The 20,804-nt window shown below is 40.3% G+C and overlaps 1 pseudogene; it reads left to right on the top strand.

The window, feature by feature from the left end:
- The window catches only part of LOC149202448 (protein STICHEL-like 3), a 32,161-nt pseudogene extending 18,691 nt beyond the window's left edge, over positions 1-13,470 (top strand).
- Positions 13,471-20,804: the final 7,334 nt, after the last annotated feature.

Below are 20,804 nucleotides of genomic sequence, written 5' to 3'. Positions count from 1 at the left end.
TGTCAGGAAAAATTGCGTAGTGACCACTAGGAGGCAGAATTGCGCAGTGAAAGTCACCAGTGTCAGCTGCAAGGTGGGACCCTGGGGGGGGTACCTCTGTGCAGTTTCCAGAGGGAAGACATAGCGGAGATGCAGAGGGACTGTTGGGCAGTTCTACATAGTTTCCAGAGGGAAGACAGAGCGGAGCTGCAAAGGGACTGTTGGGCAGTTCTGCGTAGTTTCCTGAGGGAAGAAAAAGCAGAGCTGCAGAGGGGCTGTTGGGCACTTCTGTGCAATTTCTGGGAACAATGTAGGACAGGCAACAGGGGAACTGCTAGACATGTCTGCGCAATTTCTGAAGGTAATGTAGAGCAAGGCAACAAGGGTCAGTTGGGCATGTCTGTTCAGTTTTGGAGAAAAGTGCAGACCCAGGTCTAAGAGCAGTGCAAGCTTCCGGCAGGCAAGGATGCATGATGACTGTGCTTGAGAAATGCGTAGTTGAGTTTGGTCATGGAGGCAGTCTTTGCGCAATTCTGGGAGGCAGACTGACTGCTCACCTCCAGGGTTGCACAATGCCGCTGTCTTGGAGGACAATCTGAAACACTACGCAGTTCCGAGTAGTAGAGCATGGTCACTGAAGGTTGAGACTGTGCAATGCAGCTCTGTCAGGGTCCGGTCAAAGAGGGTTGTTCGGTCGGTCAAATTTTTAGGAAAATGGCTAAGTGTCAAAAGCAAGTGAACTTGTGCAGACTGACATTGTGATCATACACTTAACATACTTGATGACGGGACAACATAGACCACCATGACAACAAGACAAAACATGCCCTTGATGAGACTGTCTTAGAGCTGAGAGCAACAAGCGTGACACTTGTGATAGACCTTCGGACGATTGTGACGACATTTGCACAATAATGCTTACAACTTTGTGTGTGAGTACGGTGATTGTTTACAGAGTGAAGACAACCCAAACACACAAAGACAAACCTTCAAACTCGCCAAAATAAGATTGCAAGCATGACATAGCAATCAACATGCCAAAAGACGACCTCCGGTCAAACAAGCAAAACTTGGAAAAGACTTCACAAGAGCTCATGGGGTGAGCTCGAGTGTTTGCAACAATCAAAGGAAAAATAAAGGAAGGCTCTGAAATTTGGATGCAAGCCAAAATTTTGGAGGGTGTTGTAGCGGCTACAACATATTGATAAAAATTTAGAGCAATGGATTGCTTACAACATAGTCTTATTTCATTAGAGAAAACAACTTATTCTCCCTGCTAGTCCTTATCTTTGTTGGAAAAGTAACTAGGTTTGGTCTTCATATTAATTTGTATTTTTATGTAAATGAAGAAAAATGAATTTTGTTTGTTCAAGCTTGGGTTTCATGCTCAAGTCTAGGTTAAGCATGTTCTTCATGCTTTAGGGATTGTTGTAGAAAAATATTTTTCATTCATTAATGTCCCATTTGGACACTTTGTAACAAAATACAAATATTAATTTTTGTGTCATTGTGTCCTCCAAACACCAAGTTGGCTCTGCCATGATAAGTTGGTTCTGTTGGGGGCTGCACATTTTCGCTCTTCTAGATGGCTATATATAGGGCAGACTTCGTCCTTGTTTGGAGCGAGCATAAGTAAGTTTGATGTGTGCATATGACAAGAAGAAAAGTAGAGCGAAGGCCTAAAAGAGAAGAGAATCTCGAGGAAGAAGAAAGATACCTGAATTGTTGACTTATTTTGCTCACATGTGGGAATAGGCTAGGGTTTCTGCAGCTGTTGCAGGGTCGAAGATTCAAGGATGAGTTGCAAACCTGCAACTGTAGGGCTGAAGATTTTAAGGATGAGTTGCAGATAGTTGCAAGACCAAAATTTTGACTTGGAGAAAGTTGACCATCGTTTACTTGATTGGAGAAAGTTTTGGAAGGGCTGACTTGGTGCTTGGAGGAGGTCTAGGTCTTTGAGTCTTGGAGGTCTTGTTTTGATCTGATTCTATAAGAAGAGGATTGCTTGGGTTTTCCCTAGCTGTGGGGTTTTTCCCCGGCGTGGAGCCTATATCTTGTGTTCTTTGTGCTTTTGATCTTCATGTTTTGATAATTGCTTGATGAAGAAGTAAAAACAAAATAATAAAATGCCAACAAATATCACAAGTAATTATCATGTAAAGGAGAATCAATATTAATCTACAAAATTCTTGATTTTCCAACATGGTTTTAGAGCTAAGGTCGGTAAAAGGAGAATTGATGATCACTTTCTATTGGCAACTATGTTTGAAGTCTTCTTTGAAATCCTTGTGGAGTTCGAGTTCATATCACTTACTATTGGTTTAGTCTTGGAAGTTTGAAGTCATCCTTCAAGGAGATCAGATACAAACTGTTGGCGATCTATTAAATGAAGTTTTCTGAATTCAAGAAGGTACTTGATGTATTAAAATGTATCCATACAGAGAATTGTGACATTTACTCCTAAGCATATATAATAGAAAGATCAAAATATAATTTTCTGCGGAAAACTTTCTTCATCACATGACAACAAATGCAAAAGTCTTTCAAGTCACCTCCTCTAAGATACAATTGAAATAGGAGGTTCTAAAGCACTCATCCAAATTTGTAGTGGCTTGATGAAATTCAGTGAAGGAAAAATCATATATATAACCAGATCTTCTGACCTTACTATGGAGACAATTCATTGAATATACATCTCTATGGCAAGCCACAAGCATAACAAAGGGGGAATCTAAAAGGAGAAGTTTGAACAAGCATCCATGATGACATCAAGGCAACCTCAACACTTATTCAAAGCATTCGAAAAATTTCTGAGTTGTCATCGATTGGAAACAAGTCTTCAAATACTAACCAGAGCTAATCAATGAAGAGCAAATCCTTTGTAAATTACTTATCGGTGTATCTCTAAGATCGATGACACCATTATAGTGTCATATTTCCCATTATTGTGATACAAGTATGACAAAGCAAACCTCAAGAAGATGTAGTCCATGAGAAGGTTGAACTTAAGTCATGTTCATGGAGGACTTGTTCTTGCAATGAAACATCCAATGTGCAACAAACATAAGGAGGATACCTCTAAAATAGGCTACGGGCATTTGGAGCTCAGCGAAGGAGAAAAAGGAGACCACGTCTTGGTTATTCTGTGATTGGTTGGGCAGATTCAAATAAGGAGCAGGCCAAGTGTTTGAGGAAGTTTTGGGCAATATTGTGCGAGATTTTTATGGGCATATCTCTTTGAAATTAGGTCGAATTCTGTCTAGGGAAAGAGGGCCGAACCTTGTACCTTAGGCTTGAAGGGGGCCGTAAGGCCTAAACAGGTGCTAGAAGAAGTCTAGTAACCAATGAAGGGAAGGAGCTTGAAGAGGAAAGAAGGCTGCAACTGGAGAAGGGACCTTTGAAGAAGATTGGTATGGTTGAGATGGATTGATAAGCAACAAGACATCTTGAGGATACCAAATCACATACCTTTATGCTTCACTGTAGATATAAGGTCCTAGTTTAGGACAATTATTGTTGGAGCATCTTAAGGCTACTAGAAGGGCAACAAGAAGGTGTCTTTGTTGTGCCCTAGTTGAGGGCTCATTCAAATGATGCGTTGTCCTAAACTCTGTGAACAAGTGCATTGAATGGGAGGTCGAGACCCTAAATGAAGAGAGGTATGATCACATTGTTTTGAGGGAATCCCGATCTTCAAGTGGGCCATATTCAACCTCGGAGAATGTACTGTAGTAAGAGCAGATGGGCAGCTAGGTAGGACTTGCATAGTGAAGGAAGAAAGATCTGATTTTGGACAATTATAGAAGCAACCTATGTACAATGATTGGAGGACTGTAAGTCGCTAATTGATAAGGCTTAAGTGTTATGGACAAGTGGCAGACTTGTCACATCAAGTGGGCTATATGTTCATTAACTTCTAGAGAAGTCCTAAGAAGCAGTCTTTCTGTAAAGTCTAAAAGATGTTTAGAGGGCAGATTTGAAGAATCTCTTCGTAAAGTAAGTGCAAGAGTTGGCTATTGTGTGGGAAGATTTATGAAAAACCTAAGGACAATTAAGTAGTGGACATTCACTATCAAGTCGGTTGTGTTTGGAAGACATTATGATAGAAATCTTGGAGATACTGGAAAGCAATTTGATTGGTGCCCTAAGGACTGTCAATTTGAGGGTTGTGTCCAAAAACCTTGAGGACAATCATCTTAGAGGCTAGATTGGCTAGAAGATTTATTTAAAGACCCTAAGAGTTGGCTACTTTGAAAAGATGAAAATAACGCTAGGGGGCAGGATTATTTGAGACTATAGAGCTGCGTTGCTAGCCAAGTTGATGAAACAATGGATTGGCTAACCTAGTATTGTGATTATCAGAACGGTGCGATGTATTATCTTCAAGACAAGAAGCAATGCAAGAAGTAGTGTTGGACACAGTTCTGGATGCAGTTGGTGAAGACCTCAAGTATAGTGGACTATTAGGAGGCAGATTTGGAGCCCTAGTTCAGGAAGTTGCAAGATGAGCAAACTCAGTGATAAGAGGGCTAGTTGAAGAAGCTACAACAATTGCAGGTAGTTGATGTAGGGGAAGCCGACACAAGCATAGGCTTGTTGATGAATTATCCTTGTTTGAGAGGGAGTGAGCATGGACTTCTACTCTTAGGTTGAGAGGGAGTAACGTTGGACGTTGGTTCTTCCTGTGTCATGTATTAAGCTAGGACTAACCACCGTAAGTCTAGTGCATGCATCACGATATGGAGAATGATGGTTTGAATTAGCATGGTTCTCCTTGTGTCAGGCACTGTGACAGATTAGGACTGATATCCTATGTCAAGTATATGGATATGGATAAGGAGAATGGTGGATTGCATAAGCATCTTGGACTAACATTCTTGAGTCATGTACTGTGATGGATTAGGATGAAGATCCTAAGTCAAGTACATGGACTTGGATAAGAATGGTTTGATGGATAGACATTTCCTTGAGGGAAATTGTTTGGTGAAAGATATACTCTGGGTATCCTAGGTGGAGTATGTACCTCTGTGAGGCGGCGTGGTGTCACATGGAATGCCTCCTAGCATTTTACTCTAATCTTGTGAGAGATAGAATGTACCTGTCAAGGCCTTGGTAATGTGACAATGCTGACTATGATGATCATTGATGCTTATCAATCTGGATCCCTTCTTATGAGAATATTTCAACTTGAGATAGACCTGTTGAGTCATTATGAATACCTCCCTAGTTAAGAGGGAGTGTTGGAAAAGTAACTAGGTTCAGTCTTCATATTAATTTGTATTTTATGTAAATGAAGAAAAATATTTTTTATTTGTTTAAGCAATGGGTTTCATGCTCAAGTCTAGGTTAAGCATGTTCTTCATGCTTTAGGGATTGTTGTAGAAGAATATTTATCATTCATTAAAGTCCCATTTGGACACTTTGTAACAAAATGAAAATATTATTTTTTGTGTCATTGTGTCCTCCAAACACCAAGTCGGCCCTACCTTGATAAGTCGGTTCTGTTGGGGGCCGCACACTTTCGCTCTTCTAGATGGCTATATATAGGGCAGACTTCGTCCTTATTTGGAGAGAACATAAGTAAGTTCGATCTGTGTATATGACAAGAAGAAAAGTAGAGCAAAGGCCTAGAAGAGAAGAGAATCTTGAGGAAGAAGAAAGATACCCGAATTGTTGACTTATTTTGCTCACATGTGGGAATAGGCTAGGGTTTCTGCAGTTGTTGTAGGGCTGAAGACTGAAGGATGAGTTGCAGACCTGCAATTGCAGGGCCGAAGTTTGAAGGACGAGTTGTAGATAGTTGCAAGACGGAAATCTTGACTTGGAGCAAATTGACCATCTTTGACTTGGTGAAACTTTGACTTGATTGAAGAAAGTTTTGGAAGGGCTGACTTGATGCTTGGAGGAGGTCTGGGTCTTTGGGTCTTGGAAGTCTCATTTTGATTTGATTCTATAAGAAGAGGATTGTTTGGGTTTTGCCTAGTTGTGGGGTTTTTGCCCTGGCATGGAGCCTATATCTTGTGTTCTTTGTGCTTTGTGATCTTCATGTTTTGATATTTGCTTGATGAAGAAGTAAAAACAAAATAATAAAATGTCAACAAATATCACAATTACTTATCATGTAAAGGAGAATCAATATTAATCTACAAAAAACTTGATTTTCCGACAAGCTTGAAACACCTTGCAAGAATGTTCAACCCACTTCTTCCTTTCCTTGCCTTGCTGAGCTCCTATTTTCTTGGGCTGATTTCTCCAAAATCCTGGCACAATAGAGGCTCGTATTATTTAGGAATTACTCCTAAATTCTAGCGCATTCCTCAAGGAATTCTCCTCTATCATTCCGTGCACAAGCTTCTCTTGCACACTCTTCACTCTTTGATCCAGGTGGATGTTGGTGGCCACCCACCTATCCCATTTGGACCCCCACAACTATCTCTTACAGCTCTTTCAGTTTCCTAAATTGTAGCACAATTTACTATTTTTAGCAGTTTTTTGGGTCCTGAACTTCCGGAGCCGTTTTGAGGCCCTAAACGACGTTTTTTTTGGGAATTTGGGGCAACATGGGTCCATGGACCATGGACCCATGTTGCCTCCCAAAGTGGTAGTACTCGGATAGATCTTTCTAACGAGCTATCGTGCGCGTCAAACGGAGATCGTATGCCAAAGTTACGACCCCGGGAAATTGATGTACCAATTTACCCAAGCGGGGCCCACAATTTGGCGTTTCATTTTCTAGGGTTAGGTTTTGGAATGTGAAGGGTTTTCCATTGTTTCTCAACAATAAATAGGCCTTCGAGCCTCATTGTAACTCAGTTCAGAATAGTTTAGAGGCATGTAGCCACCACATCTCTTCTAAGAGATAAGCTACCATCGCCCTAGCTGGTTTATTTCCTTTTCTGGTTGTAAGCATATTTCAGTATTTTCCATTAATGAAATGAAGTATTATTTCCGCTGCGTCTTTGTGTATATGGTTATCTCTGTAATTTGTTGCGTTCCTGTTTAAATCCGGATCAGTGGTATCAGAGCGGTCTGCTTTTTCTCTGTTTTTCTTTGCATGTCCCCAACGAGGTCGGGATATAAGGAGTTAGGGCTTGAACTGGTCGAACCTTTGCAAGACCAGCCTCGCAAATCCCGACGGCCTCCCATGGCGGATGAGAAGAAAGACGAGGGGGCAGGAGATCCTATCAAAATCTTGCTCGAAGAAGCGCTCGAGCGGCAAAGGAACGCGATGATGGATAGCTTTGCGCAGATTCTTCAGCGGCTACCCAGAGGCGACGCATCGACTTCCAACAGCGACTCTGGAAATGCCACACCCTTCAAGGTACAAGTTAATTTTGAAATCCCCATATTCGAGGGTCAAATAGACGCAGATGCCGTAGATAAATGGTTAAATCTGCTAGATGGGTATTTTTCTGTTCACGAATTTTCAAGTCGGGAAAAGATTGTTTTCGCTCTTCTCAAAGCAGCCCCCCACGTCAAGGACTGGTGGGAAACCTACTGCGAGCAGAAGGATGAAAGTACAGGCTCACTATTTTCAGCCGCACCCACTTGGAATGACTTCCGGGATGCCATCAAGGAGCAATACTACCCTGTCGGAAGCTACGAGGACAAATACATCAAATGGACCACACTGCGGCAGGGCCGAGACCAAGATGTGCCGGAGTTCACAAACATTTTTCATACCCTTCGCACACAGTTGGGTATCAAAGATTCTGAGCTGCATCTGGTACTCAAATACCGCGACTGCCTACACAAATACATCCAGGAAGAGATGGGGTTCTTGAACATCCCCTCACTCGGCACAACATACCGATACGCTGTCAAAATCGAGCAAAAGTTCAAACAGAAGAAGCGAGACTTTGGATCTGCAAATCCGAAGCCCAAAGGACCAAGCCAAGGCGGGGTGACCCAAGACAACCCCTCGAAGCCGCAAGAAAAGAACAACACCACGAAGCCAAAGAAGGACACAGGGAAGTGGTGTGAGTTCCACAAGAGTCCCACTCATAACACAAGTGAGTGCCGAACCAAGCAGTCGTTGGTGGTCGAATTGAAGGCTTCTGAATTAGGTGCATGTTCCGACCCTGAGCCAGAACCTGACAAGGGGAATGGAAAAGGGAAGCAGATCATTGATGCGGATCCCAGTGCCACTGTTGCCACCGCCAAGATCAAGAAAAATGAGCCAGAAGATCCAGAGGAGGGGGAGCGTCTTTTCCACTCACAGATGTGGGTGAAGGGTTCACCGCTGCGATTCATTGTCGACAGTGGTAGCCAAAAGAACCTAGTTTCAGCAAAGGTCGTGAAGCGGTTGGGCCTACCGACTACACCACACCCGCAGCCATACAGTATTGGGTGGCTTCATGAAGGACGAGATCTCAAAGTTCGCCAGCAGTGCCGCCTTCCCTACAACATCAAGCCCTTCACCGACGAGGTATTATGTGATGTTACACCTCTGGATGTTTGTGATGTATTATTAGGCCAGCCATACTTGTGGAGGCGACATGCTGTGTATGAGTCCAGGCCTCGTGCTGTCATTATTTCTTTGAATAATTCATTATACAGGATACCGGAGGTAGCCCCACCTACCGCCACATCTTTGATTACTACCAAGAAAGGCAACAAGCTCATATCACAGACCAGGAAATTCATTTGTCTGGTTCACTCCCAAAGTAAGGGGAAGATCGTTGCTACATCCATGACCCCTGCAAAGGGTTCCTCCACGCAGCAGCAGCAGCAAAGGGATACGGTCATGACAGAACACAGGAACAACTTCTCCTCACCCACAGGGGTACCACACAAGTTTCAGGTGGGCGACAAAGTTTGGTTACATCTGCAGAGAGAACGCCTTACCAGAACCCATCAGAAACTCAGGCAACTCCGACATGGTCCTTACACCAGTACCAAGGCTACGGGCAACAATGCTTCGAAGCACAGCATTCCTCCATTCCTTGGCTTGCACCGAGTGTTCAATGTGGACCGTCGTCGACCATGCTTCCCACCATTTCTGGTCACATCAGAGAGTGCAAAACAACTCACCAGAGACCCAGCTCAGCAGAAGCTTCCTCATCTCAAGGAGGAACTCAACGCAATGGGGACCATTGCTTCCTAAGGGGGGAGGAATGATCCAGGTGGATGTTGGTGGCCACCCACCTATCCCATTTGGACCCCCACAACTATCTCTTACAGCTCTTTCAGTTTCCTAAATTGTAGCACAGTTTACTATTTTTAGCAGTTTTTTGGGTCCTGAACTTCCAGAGCCGTTTTGAGGCCCTAAACGACGTTTTTTTGGGAATCTAGGGCAACATGGTAGTACTCGGATAGATCTTTCTAACGAGCTATCGTGCGCGTCAAACGGAGATCGTATGCCAAAGTTACGACCCCGGGAAATTGATGTACCAATTTACCCAAACGGGGCCCACAATTTGGCGTTTCATCTTCTAGGGTTAGGTTTTGGAATGTGAAGGGTTTTCCATTGTTTCTCAACAATAAATAGGCCTTCGAGCCTCATTGTAACTCAGTTCGGAACAGTTCAGAGGCATGTAGCCACCACATCTCTTCTCAGAGATAAGCTACCATCGCCCTAGCTGGTTTATTTCCATTTCTGGTTGTAAGCATATTTCAGTATTTTCCATTAATGAAATGAAGTATTATTTCCGCTGCATCTTTGTGTATATGGTTATCTCTGTAATTTGTTGCGTTCCTGTTTAAATCCGGATCACTCTTCCTCTCACAAGCTCTCATAGACAAACATGTGCTCTCTATTGCTTTGTCTCACCAACTCGTGCTCACAAAACAATTGAATAATTGTGCCTTGGTCCTCCTCATAAGCTTTTCGAATAGGCTAAATCTGGCAAGTTGTATTTTTGGAAAGTCTAACTAGTGATTGATGAGTTAACTAGTCCAACTAATTCATGCAACCCATCTAGTCTCAATTTAGAACTTGAGACTCAATCACTGGTCTTTTTCCAAAGATAACTCATGCTAGAAGACAAATGAGCCTTCCACTCCTGCATATCAGTCAAACTGCTTCATGAACTGTCCTAACTTCTAGGAACTCGCCCTAATTTTTAGGAGTTCATCCTAACTTTTAGGAACTTGGCATGCTTAGAAACTTGTGCATACTAAGGTACAAGTCAAAGAAGGACCTTTTTCGCTACTATTTTGAACAATTAAAACTTAGTTTAGATTACAAAGCTGGAATGGCAATCTGAAGTGGAATTTTTTGTTGGTTCCCATTTCTTCATCGTTCTTCTGCTAAATGATAAATTTAGGTCTCAGCATAATGTTTTATATAAAAAATATCTGACCTACAGTTTTGAGAATTGAATACAGATGTCATTCTGATGACTAAAAGCAAGTTGACAAAGGAAGAATCATTTTACATATTATCCACCTTTAAAAGCTGCATCTCCAATCCATGCAAATATTCATTGAATTTTTTGATCATTGAAAGTTGACATTGCCTTTCCTAGCAAATCAGAATTCATAGTGAATATGGTGGTTTCAAATTGATGTCAATGCCCGTCCAAGACAAAAAAATGTTTTTTTTTTCAGCCTTGGAATGTATGTGATATGCATCCAAAGGTTGTTCCAAAGTTAGGTTGCTGTCTGCCATTAGATCTTTAGCACCTTCATTGCCAGTGGCAGTTTAAATCCAACAATTTTTTTTACAAAAGGTAAATTCAGTGAGCAATTTGAAGATACCAGTTATTTCTTGTTGCATTATCCATTTATTTCTACTTTGTATGGGTAAACCGTTCATGATTATGACTCTTTGTTTTCAGGCCATCTCCTATTGGCTAATTTGTTGGACACACTAACTAAATTGTATGCATGAATAAATGATATAAATATATAGACTTTGCCGACATGCTGTTATGTGCTTCTCACTAATTTTAATGTAAATATCAGGCTAGCTAATTATCCACCTTTCTACCTCCTTCCCTCTAAGTTTGCTCAAAGCATACAGCTTCAACCTTTGAGCTAACCTATCTTTACTTTTGCTGAAGGCCAACTCGTAACACATTTTGCAGTTAACTGTTATAAGAGAAAGGAGAGTACATTGGGAGCCTCAAGTCCACTGTGGTGTCATGATGCTTAAAGATGATGCTGTCGCTCCCAGGTGAAAATAGATGTTGTAAATGAATTATGGAATCCCAGAATGGAGTTAGAAGGGATACCATAGGGCAAAAATGAAAATGAAAGCTTTAAATAGGCTTTTAACTTTTAAGCCTTATAACAGGTTACAGAACATGTTTTTGAGAACTGACTGTTGCAGTTAATATAAGAGAGCTGGACAACTTGGCCAACTGCAGCATCCATACTGCTGTTGGAGATTCTTGGACTTGAGTTGGTGTCCATACCTCGAGAAACCACACTGAAACTTATTTAAAGCCAATATTAAGTTTCTGTTTGACAGTTTTCTGGGAATATTTCAGTGCTGTCTTCCTCATCAAAATTTCCAGATTCGATTATAGAATTCAAATCTCATTTCAGATTTCAGACATTTGGGAAAATTCAACTGTTGTGTTTGGCCCTGTATATATTTTTCACATGTTAGAAAAAATTCCTGAGCTTATCTTAGCAGTTTCAGCCAATATATTTCAGCATAACAGCAGATTTGTGTGTGCCCATCAGCATTTATCTGATTAAGAATTTAAAATTTGGAGCAAATTATGAGGAAACAGGGGAGTACATACTCTTACAAAAAATTATAGTTTGGAAGCAATAATAATATAAGGTTCTTTGTCAGATTGACAAAAGATGCTATCCTTGATTGGATTCTAGTTGACTGATTGTCTACCATCATTTATCTTGCTGTATTTACCCATTTTTCAGTCTATTGCAATTAGACATCCTCTATCTGGTGTTCTTTTTCAGATTTACTCTTGTTTCCTGCTGAGAATTTGAATTTGTATTCAAAAGAAATCTGTACCCCTATGAGACCAAGGTACCCTTTTAGAAATCTGGTGGTTCGTATAGTTACTTGGCAATCTTCTCTGAAAGAAACCTGGAGAGTTGACTGAGCACATTTAATTTATCAGTAAGACAACAGAAGTGTAAGTTATGGTGGTTATGGTATTACAAAAGTTGGCTTGATTACAATACCCTAATCAAATACATGTTTTCTCCACTTAATGATGATATATATGATATTGCAAATAAAAAGGGTTCTATCGCATATTTATTAACCGTAGATAAATTTCCTTGATTTTCGGTACTTTCACCTCGAGCTTGTTTGTTTGAGCTGCCAACACCTTTTGGTTTTGAATGGATACTGAATTATACTTTTATTTTTAGTTTGCAAAGAAAGATTTTATATACATTTAAAAGAACTTTTCCATGACAACTGGACCTCTAACAAGGTGTATGTGCTGCTGCCATTCAGGTTGGGATGATTCCAGATGAGAAGTTGGTAGAGTTGCTTGATTTAGCTTTGTCTGCAGATACTGTAAATACAGTGAAGAGTTTAAGGGAACTCATAGAAGCAGGGGTGGAACCATTATGCTTCATGTCACCGCTTGTGACATTAATAACTGATATTCTTGCAGGAAGTTACAAGCTGCATCGAGAAAGAAACAAAAGAATGTTTTGTCATAAACAGATATGTGAGTGATTTTTTAATGACAAGTATTTATTCTGTTGGGTTTCATATCAATGCTTCAACCTATATAACAGATATAGACAACCACATTACCTTACACCATATTCATTAGATGGAGTGCATTGGGTATATACAGTTGCTCCCTAAAAGGCAAAGTACTTTGCATTTATGTTGTTGTGCTTACAACTATATTGCTTTCTCTTTTAAACATCAAAGCATATTGACTTTATAGTGATATTAGTCTTGTTTATGTTGGCAGTATCTAAAGGAGAGATGGATCGGTTGCGTCAGGCTCTCAGAACTCTGTCTGCGGCTGAGAAACAGCTTCTATTATCAAATGATAGAAAAGCATGGCTGACAGCTGCCATGCTTCAACTTGCTCCAGATCCATTGCATGCATTTCATAATTCTTCTTCATGTACTAGTGTCATTCACCTGTAGGGAAAAGGAAAATGTAGACCAAGAAACAATGGGTATTAAATGGAACAATCTGGATAAGCATTCTGAGGCTATGCAATGTGCAAAAGGCTCTCCTATTCTTTAAATTACTGTTTCTAGCATGAAAGAGAGTATTCCTGCCAAGATATTGAGGGAATCTAGTTCATCCCACTATTTTTGGTAGGGTGACTAAGAGTCAGCCTTTACCAGTTCTGGCAGGAAATAAAATCTCGCTATCACTGGGTGATTGCATGGACACCACAATGACTGGTGATAAAGACTTGCCATTATATCCGTCCATTTATTCTGATGGGCTCTGTAAGGCACGCAGAAGGCAATTTGTCCACACCAGTCCAAGTACGCTTGAGCTCTTGGTAGGATTATTAGAGAACTTGCTTTGATGAACTTGTGTGTAAAGCACAGAATATCAGCCATAATTTTGTTTTGAACACTAATCTAACCAACCCATGTATAATGTGCATGCATTTCCTTGAGCATTGTCTTAATTGTATGATAAGGGTACCTTATGGTAGGAATATTATCTGTTGCATATTAATTAGAGATATGTAATGGGGACTAAGTTGTATAAGTTAAGAATCATAATATTAAAGCCTCCAATATTTCTTCAGTGTGTATGTATTTCCTTGAGCGTTGTCTTAATTGTATACAAATTCAGTTCAAAGCTTCTTAATATTGTTAGTTTCATTTTTCTTTTTGTATGTTACTAGCTTTCTTTTATCCTAATGTGGCAAGTTTGCCTCAATTAGTGTAGCTAACTTGGAGCATTCGATCAGACTTTTTTGCCGAGCCTTGCAGGGGTGTCTATCCCGTCAAAGGCGCCTAGGACTTGCACTTACATTCAAGAAGGGGGTTTTGTAACTGACATTGACAGTTACTATAAAGGGGGTTATAAAGCCCCCTCGTAAGTTGTTATGAGGGGGCTCTTAACACACCAAAAATTTGGTACGAAGGGGGTTCTAAACCCCCCTTGTAAGTTGCTACAAGGGGGCTCCTAATGTCCCCAAATGTGCTAGAAGGGGGTTCTAAACCCCCTTATAAGTTGCTACGAGGGGGGCTCCTAATGCCTCTGAAAGTTACTATGAGGGGGGCTTCCTAATCCCCACAAAAGTTCTTATGAGGGGGATTCAAATCTCTTCAAAAACTACCCCTAAAAGGCTTGACTTTTAGAGTGTTTTTTTTTTGGGGGGGAGGGGGGGGGGGAGAGTTAAAGAATTGCCCCTAAAAGTCACTTTTCAAGGTGGGTTCCAAAGCGGCCACTTCGCCCCCACAAGTGGCCGCTTTTTGGGGGCAGTTTGCAAAAACCACCCCTAAAAGGCTCGACTTTTATAGGTGATGTGTTTTATTTTGGGGGAGAGGGGGGGGCTCTAAAAGTCACTTTTCAAGGGTGGTTTGTCTCTCTTTAAAAACCGACCCTAAAAGGCTTGACTTTTAGGGACGATGTTTTTTTTTGGGGTGGGGGGGAGGTTCAAAAATTGCCCCTAATTCTAACTCCCCAATTCCAGTTTTGGAGGTGCATAACAACCCCCCTAAAAGTATTTTTATGTAGTAGTGATGCAATCACATTGTTCATCATTCACATTGCACTAATATGTAAAAGGTGCAAATAAGCAACTTATCTTTTTAGTTGAATGATTGGAAACCAAGGGAGGGACTTCAACTCTCCACCCAACCATAGGCCAACTGCACTGCAATCTTTCTTGCAGATGACCACCCCCATGCTAGATTCAAAGTCTAAGGTGTAAGTGCTCAAGAGAATTTAAACCAATGCCAATCAATTTGGTCAACATGATTCCAAAGACCACCCTGTCTCCACCACTTAGTTCAAGATTATCTCCCCCAGTGTCTCCACCTGTACAACTAGGAATCCATAGCACACTGATTCTCCATCTGCTAACCCCACATATATCATAAACACACAAAGTCTTTCCTCTACTAACCAGGAATCCATAGTACAATGTGTTCCACTTGCTCCACCTCGCAAGACTCCAAAATGCACAATGTCTCTAGCTGCTCACCCTTAGGTGTTTTGAACATTCACATGGTTTCCTCTTTGCCTACCAAGGCTCCAAAGTGCACTGTGTTCCACCTGCTCCCCCTCGCAGGGCTCCAAAATGCACAATGTCTCCTCCTGATAACTCTCTTTTTGTCTCTTCATCCACACTCCTTCGCATATGCTATGTGGGGATCTAGAGCACACAACAATTCCACCCACTTAACCTAGCGGGAATCCAGATTACCATGTGTCTCCACCTACTTTTCTCTTGCCTTTTGTCAAGCCACGCACCCTTGCATGCTTCCTTTCCAGCAAGTGTTCTTGCAATCACCACATGCCTATCCCAACACGATCCTCATACTCTAACACATTCCTCGTAAATGTATGCTCTCCTGAATACCTTGATTTACTGTCGAATGCCTCTAATTGTGTTTGAATGTTTAATGAATGCCTCTTTTCTTCTACTGACCCTGGTTTCCCCTCTTGAGGTGGTATGGGCTTGTCCTTCAATCAAGAAGCCCATACTCAACCTCCTACCTACCATGCAGGCCATTAAACATAGTCAGAAAAACTGGTGGCCATTAAACCCAGTCAGAAAAGTTGGTGGCCATTAAACCCAGTCATAAAAATTGGTGGCCATTAAATCTAAATTAATCAATTCCCAAGCAACTCCTCCTCAAACCTATGAATCCATGTCCACTCCTCTCAGAGAGTCATTGTGTTTACATTTCCACAATATTTACATGAATCACAAATTCACAGTGATAATTACAAGAGGGATAGCCAAAAGGGCTGTTACAAGGGAAATATGGTTGCACTTTGATTTTTGGGTCATACTATTATAGACTCCCTACTAAAACCATGTAGATTATTTAAAAATAATTTGGGTCATTAGAACAATTCTTCAGGTCAAGGAGAAACTAAAGGACAAGGACAAACATACGATCAAGCTTCTAGTAAATCCTTCAAAAGCAAATGCACACAATTTAATGATTAATAATAGATTGAGATATGGGAGATATAAGTAAGGCACAAGTACCTACAAAAGACAACATTGTTGTTTTTCCTTTAGTGGAATATGCTATGATATTAGCATGGAGGGTGCTTTACTAGAGATTGTTACTAGCACATTTATGGGATGATCTTGCAAATAATCTGGTTTAGATCCTTGTTGATATTCAATTGTACTTTGCATCCTTTGTTTGACATCATGTGCATCCTTAGTGTTGCCCTCATCTTTATTACCGAATCTACCTTGAATGGCCAATAAAAGAAGATGCGGTTATTTTAGCATTGATGGGATATGAGAAGCTCGACCATATTGGTTAATTGCATTTGGTTAGTTTTTGGTCCTTTCAATTATCTACATGGTATGCTTCGTTGGTTTTGGTAGTGCCATAAAGTTGAATGAGTATGAAATACATATTGCATTATATTTCATCTACATAAACTTACTAATAACACTTAGATTTTTAGCATCATCCACTTCTCTAATGTTAAAACTACTATAGTTATTAGATATCTCTATAACTTTGGCATTGGACTATTGAAAAAATTCTATATATTTTGTGGAGGATACGAGTTTTCCAAGAATCTAGATCTTGGTTATGGAGATTTTACTAGGGTTCTCCGTATATCATGGGCTTTCCAAGCTAGCAAATTATGCTTTAATAGAAGTCAATCAGGGCATTATGAAAGGGCACCTTACAATGACAATGATATAAGGTCTAGTGGTATCACCACTTTGGAAAGTTGAAGCAGTGACTTCGTCACAAGTCATTTTTAAAAATGAGATAAAAAGCATGATTTTGCAACGTCAACCAACCAAATAACTTTTTTTGGTTTTTCGAAACTTGAAGCCTTCATATTGGTTCTCTGCACATTTGTACACTAAAGTTTTAGCGGTTGTTCAACATGAAGAAAATTGACCTATCACACAATTTCTTGTATTGGATATCTATTTTCTTAGCCACATTTTTTTCCAAGTAATAATATATAATTTGATTCAGGCCGCATAAGATCCATTATGATAAATAATGGCTTGCAATAACACAGGCACACAATTCTTGTATTCCTTCAAGTCGAAAATATGTAGAGTTGATGTATAAATCTAATATCTAGACCCAATATTCCATTACCTATGCGTGAGAAAGCATATGAAAGAAATCAACATGAAACTTACAATGACAGCCCCACCTTGTGATCCCTGCAAAGAAAATAAAACCAATCCAACATTGTTATTCTTTGGTTTGGTTTCATTTATTTCTAGTGCTAGGTCCAAATTTCATGGATTTTGCTTCATGCCCTTTAGCAATAGTCAATATCGATGTTGTGCTCAACTTCAGGAACATCACTAATCTAACCCAGTTCAGAGGAAACGACAATGGTGTAGTCATGTTGGTTTGCATGACTATCATGGAGGTGGAGCTAGCTATAATTATGATGACAATAGTGATCATGGACACACTGGTTATGGTATTAGTGGTGGATCTCACTTTGATGATGGCTTTGAGAATGGTAACTGTAGTAAGCTAGGAGGATTTCAATAACGTCTAGGTCAAAGCCAACGGTCTAAAATACATTCTTTCTTGTTATACACACATGGAGAAGACAAAATATATGAAGGATAAACATTGAATACATTATATTATTCACATGATATACATTTATAATACATTGGAGTGACTCTTGGATTCATCTTCCAAGGTCTCTTGGACTTCCTTTGACTGTTCAACTTCCACACCATAACCCTTAGCGGATTAGGTGTCCAACATTCCCCCCCTTAATCGGAAGGGGTATGTGTGAGTCCAAGAAGAGAGCTGTAATACAAAAATGTGCAAAAATGCATGGCAACACTAGGCTGAATGTGCTCTCTGAAATGTTGGTATAAGGTGGTGGTTTAAGGATGACCACCAACACTGGAATGCTTAATGCAGTTCCCAAAACTCATCCAAATTTGGCAAGAAGCTGAAATATTATGCTAGAAGAAGCATCCCTAATTCTTTGGAGAGGGAGACCTTCAACCTGGAAAAGGGAGGTCTACAACCTGCGGTGGTTTAAGGATGACCACCAACTCTGGAATGCTTAATGCAATTCTTGGAACTCTTCCAGAACTGGCAAGAAGATGAAGTCTTCTGCTAGAGGAAGTGTCCCAAATTTTTTTAAGAGGGTGAAGCTCAACCTAAAAAGGGAGGTCTCAACCCCGCATAGATGGTTTAAGGCTGATCACCAACCAAAGGCATGCTTGGGGGCATCTCTGTTTCTGGTTACAACTCTGAATCTGGTATGATAGGGTGTGGCTCAGGCTCACTGGAACTTCTATGTCTATGGCTACAACTTTGAATTAGGCAGTAGGTTCAGGTTGCAGCTCAAGCTTGCTTGATGTGGCTTTGAAGCTTGTAGATGACCATCACTTCCCCCCCTTGTCAGATACAAGGTAAGATGATGGACAAAACTCAATTGCAAGACTTTTCAATACTCTAGAAGAAATTCTGACATATGACCGAAATATCTTCTTGGCTGTTGAAGCCCACTGCCAAGAAGCGATCCATCCAAGGTGAATCTTTGTTCTTGTAGGATGCTTGTTTTTGAAGCATCTGTTTGAAGAATGAGGGGTTTTATGACAATGCTCACATGGATGAAGATGAAAACAATGATCTTTCATATGGCCAACTATGTCACAATGTTGGCATTTAACAATTTGTTGTGGCTGCCGTGAAAGAGGAGCAGGATTTGGAACAAATGAAAGTGAACTGTCATGAAGAAACCCAACGCTATAGAACTGGATGGAATTTGAGTAATCTAGAATATGAAATGACACATCCTTGTCATATCCAAGACTAGTTTTGTGCTTGCTATGGACAAGCTCTTCCCAAGGTCTGATGATGGGCTTGGGAAGTGTATGCTGAATTTACGATTCTTTCTGCAAATCTGCTCCTTCATTGGGCACTAGATTTGAATCAACTTCAACATTATTGACTTGTTGCTGATGGGAGTCTGTCTTAATGTTCTGAACAAAAATAGGTTCAGAATGACAACTCTTCTGTTTTAATTCCTTTTGTTGAAGCTGAGATTCAAGCTCCAAAAATTCTATCTTCTCTTGTGCATTTTGCAAACAAGTTCTAATGTCAACAAGAGAAGCTTTGCTGATTCTTATTGTATCATGATCAGAGGAATGTATCAAAGTTTTTAAGAATTCTAATACTTCACCAATTCTGGCTATTTTATCCATTGTCAAAATTACACTTAAAACTGATCACAACTATGAACCTGTAGAGAAGAAACAACACTCACTTACAATACAATGTCACTGCAAAATATTTTTGTAAATGTGCAGCAAACAACCAGTGTGCAATAGCCCTTTAAGGCGGACAATACTAATGATTTGTCTCGTCCAAAAAGCATTGTTTTACACCAGCAACTCTATTTTATCCATAAAGACAACAACACCGGGGCAACCATATAGTTCAAAGTTTACCCATATAATTCAACTCATCTTCAATGCAAAAATATAGACCAAGACATATGGAGAGCTCGATCAACATACAATATTTTCGACGTTGGAATTAGACACAAACTTCAATGCAGAGAGTAATATATTCAATGTAGATAACATATATAATCATAGAGTCGTATGAATGGACCAATGCACATATAATGAAATTTTAATCAACCAAGCACTATAATCAATAGATTTTAATGCACCTCCTTAAACGACACTTTCTGGAACTACTTCCAGCATTGCCACGAGGTTGTGTGTAATAAGATAATGTGAGATCTAAACCCCATGACTGCTCATGGCTTCGGCTTTGTGGTCTTCTTTAGTTTTGTAACCTTCGATTGCTCCAAAAAGCGATTCCTCAATGGCCAGACGTGTGTTCAACATTCACGAAATGCAGGAGTTACCAACACAATATAAAATGCAATGCTTCAACAAATCCGCGTACAGAACTCAATATGGGGTTCATCCATGCTATCGAGCCTTTTCAAAAAGGATACGAAAGAGAAAAAGAGCATCTCATCTAATCTCATTCAATGAATAACCACTAGCAGCTGTAGCGAGAAATTAAACCATGGATTCCATTACCATATATCTATGACGAATCCACCACGCTTCATTTGTTCCTTGAAGCACATTCAACACAGTGTATAGCAAAACGTTTTGTATTCCCTGGTCCAACATCAAATCACATGCATTGGTTCATTCTAGAACACATAACTCAATGCACATTATTTAGTTGTTGCCCAACACAATATATCTATCCAAAGGATTGACTAGAAAACACATTCAACGCACAATTGTTAAGCTCCCTTTACGTTTTCCCAACTGCCGCCTACAATTATGAAAGAAAACTGCAGTCATTTCCTTCAATCATGGAAACCAACTGTAGTCATTTCCTTAAATTGCGGAAATTATCTTCAGTTAATTAATTTCTTGTTGGGAGCTTCTGGAGTGGTCCATTACTCCCTCTGCAGTTCTCTACCATGATCTGTGGAACACTTGACACATAGCCAACAAAAGCTTGATGGAAGCTTGGCTATAAATACTTCTGTTTGGTCCCCAAGCTCACTAACTCAATCCCCTTCAGCTTTACACCATCAAATGAGAGTGAGCAGAGCTTGGAAGATTACAGATACCAGAATGCTTCTGTAGTTTGAAAGCCCTTCTATAATTGAGAAACGGTATTGGTCTGCCCTCTCACATCTCTCGTTTGGCGTGATAGCTCAACAGGGCACAGGCATATCAATGTGCGGGCGAGAGAACAATTAATT

Source organism: Pinus tabuliformis, chromosome 2_1, assembly GCF_031772625.1.
Source record: "Pinus tabuliformis cultivar Carrire ecotype Pingquan chromosome 2_1, CPIR1, whole genome shotgun sequence".
Classification (NCBI taxonomy): Eukaryota; Viridiplantae; Streptophyta; class Pinopsida; order Pinales; family Pinaceae; genus Pinus; species Pinus tabuliformis.
Note: the sequence above shows the minus strand (reverse complement) of the source record. Positions and strands in the feature narration are given on the sequence as shown.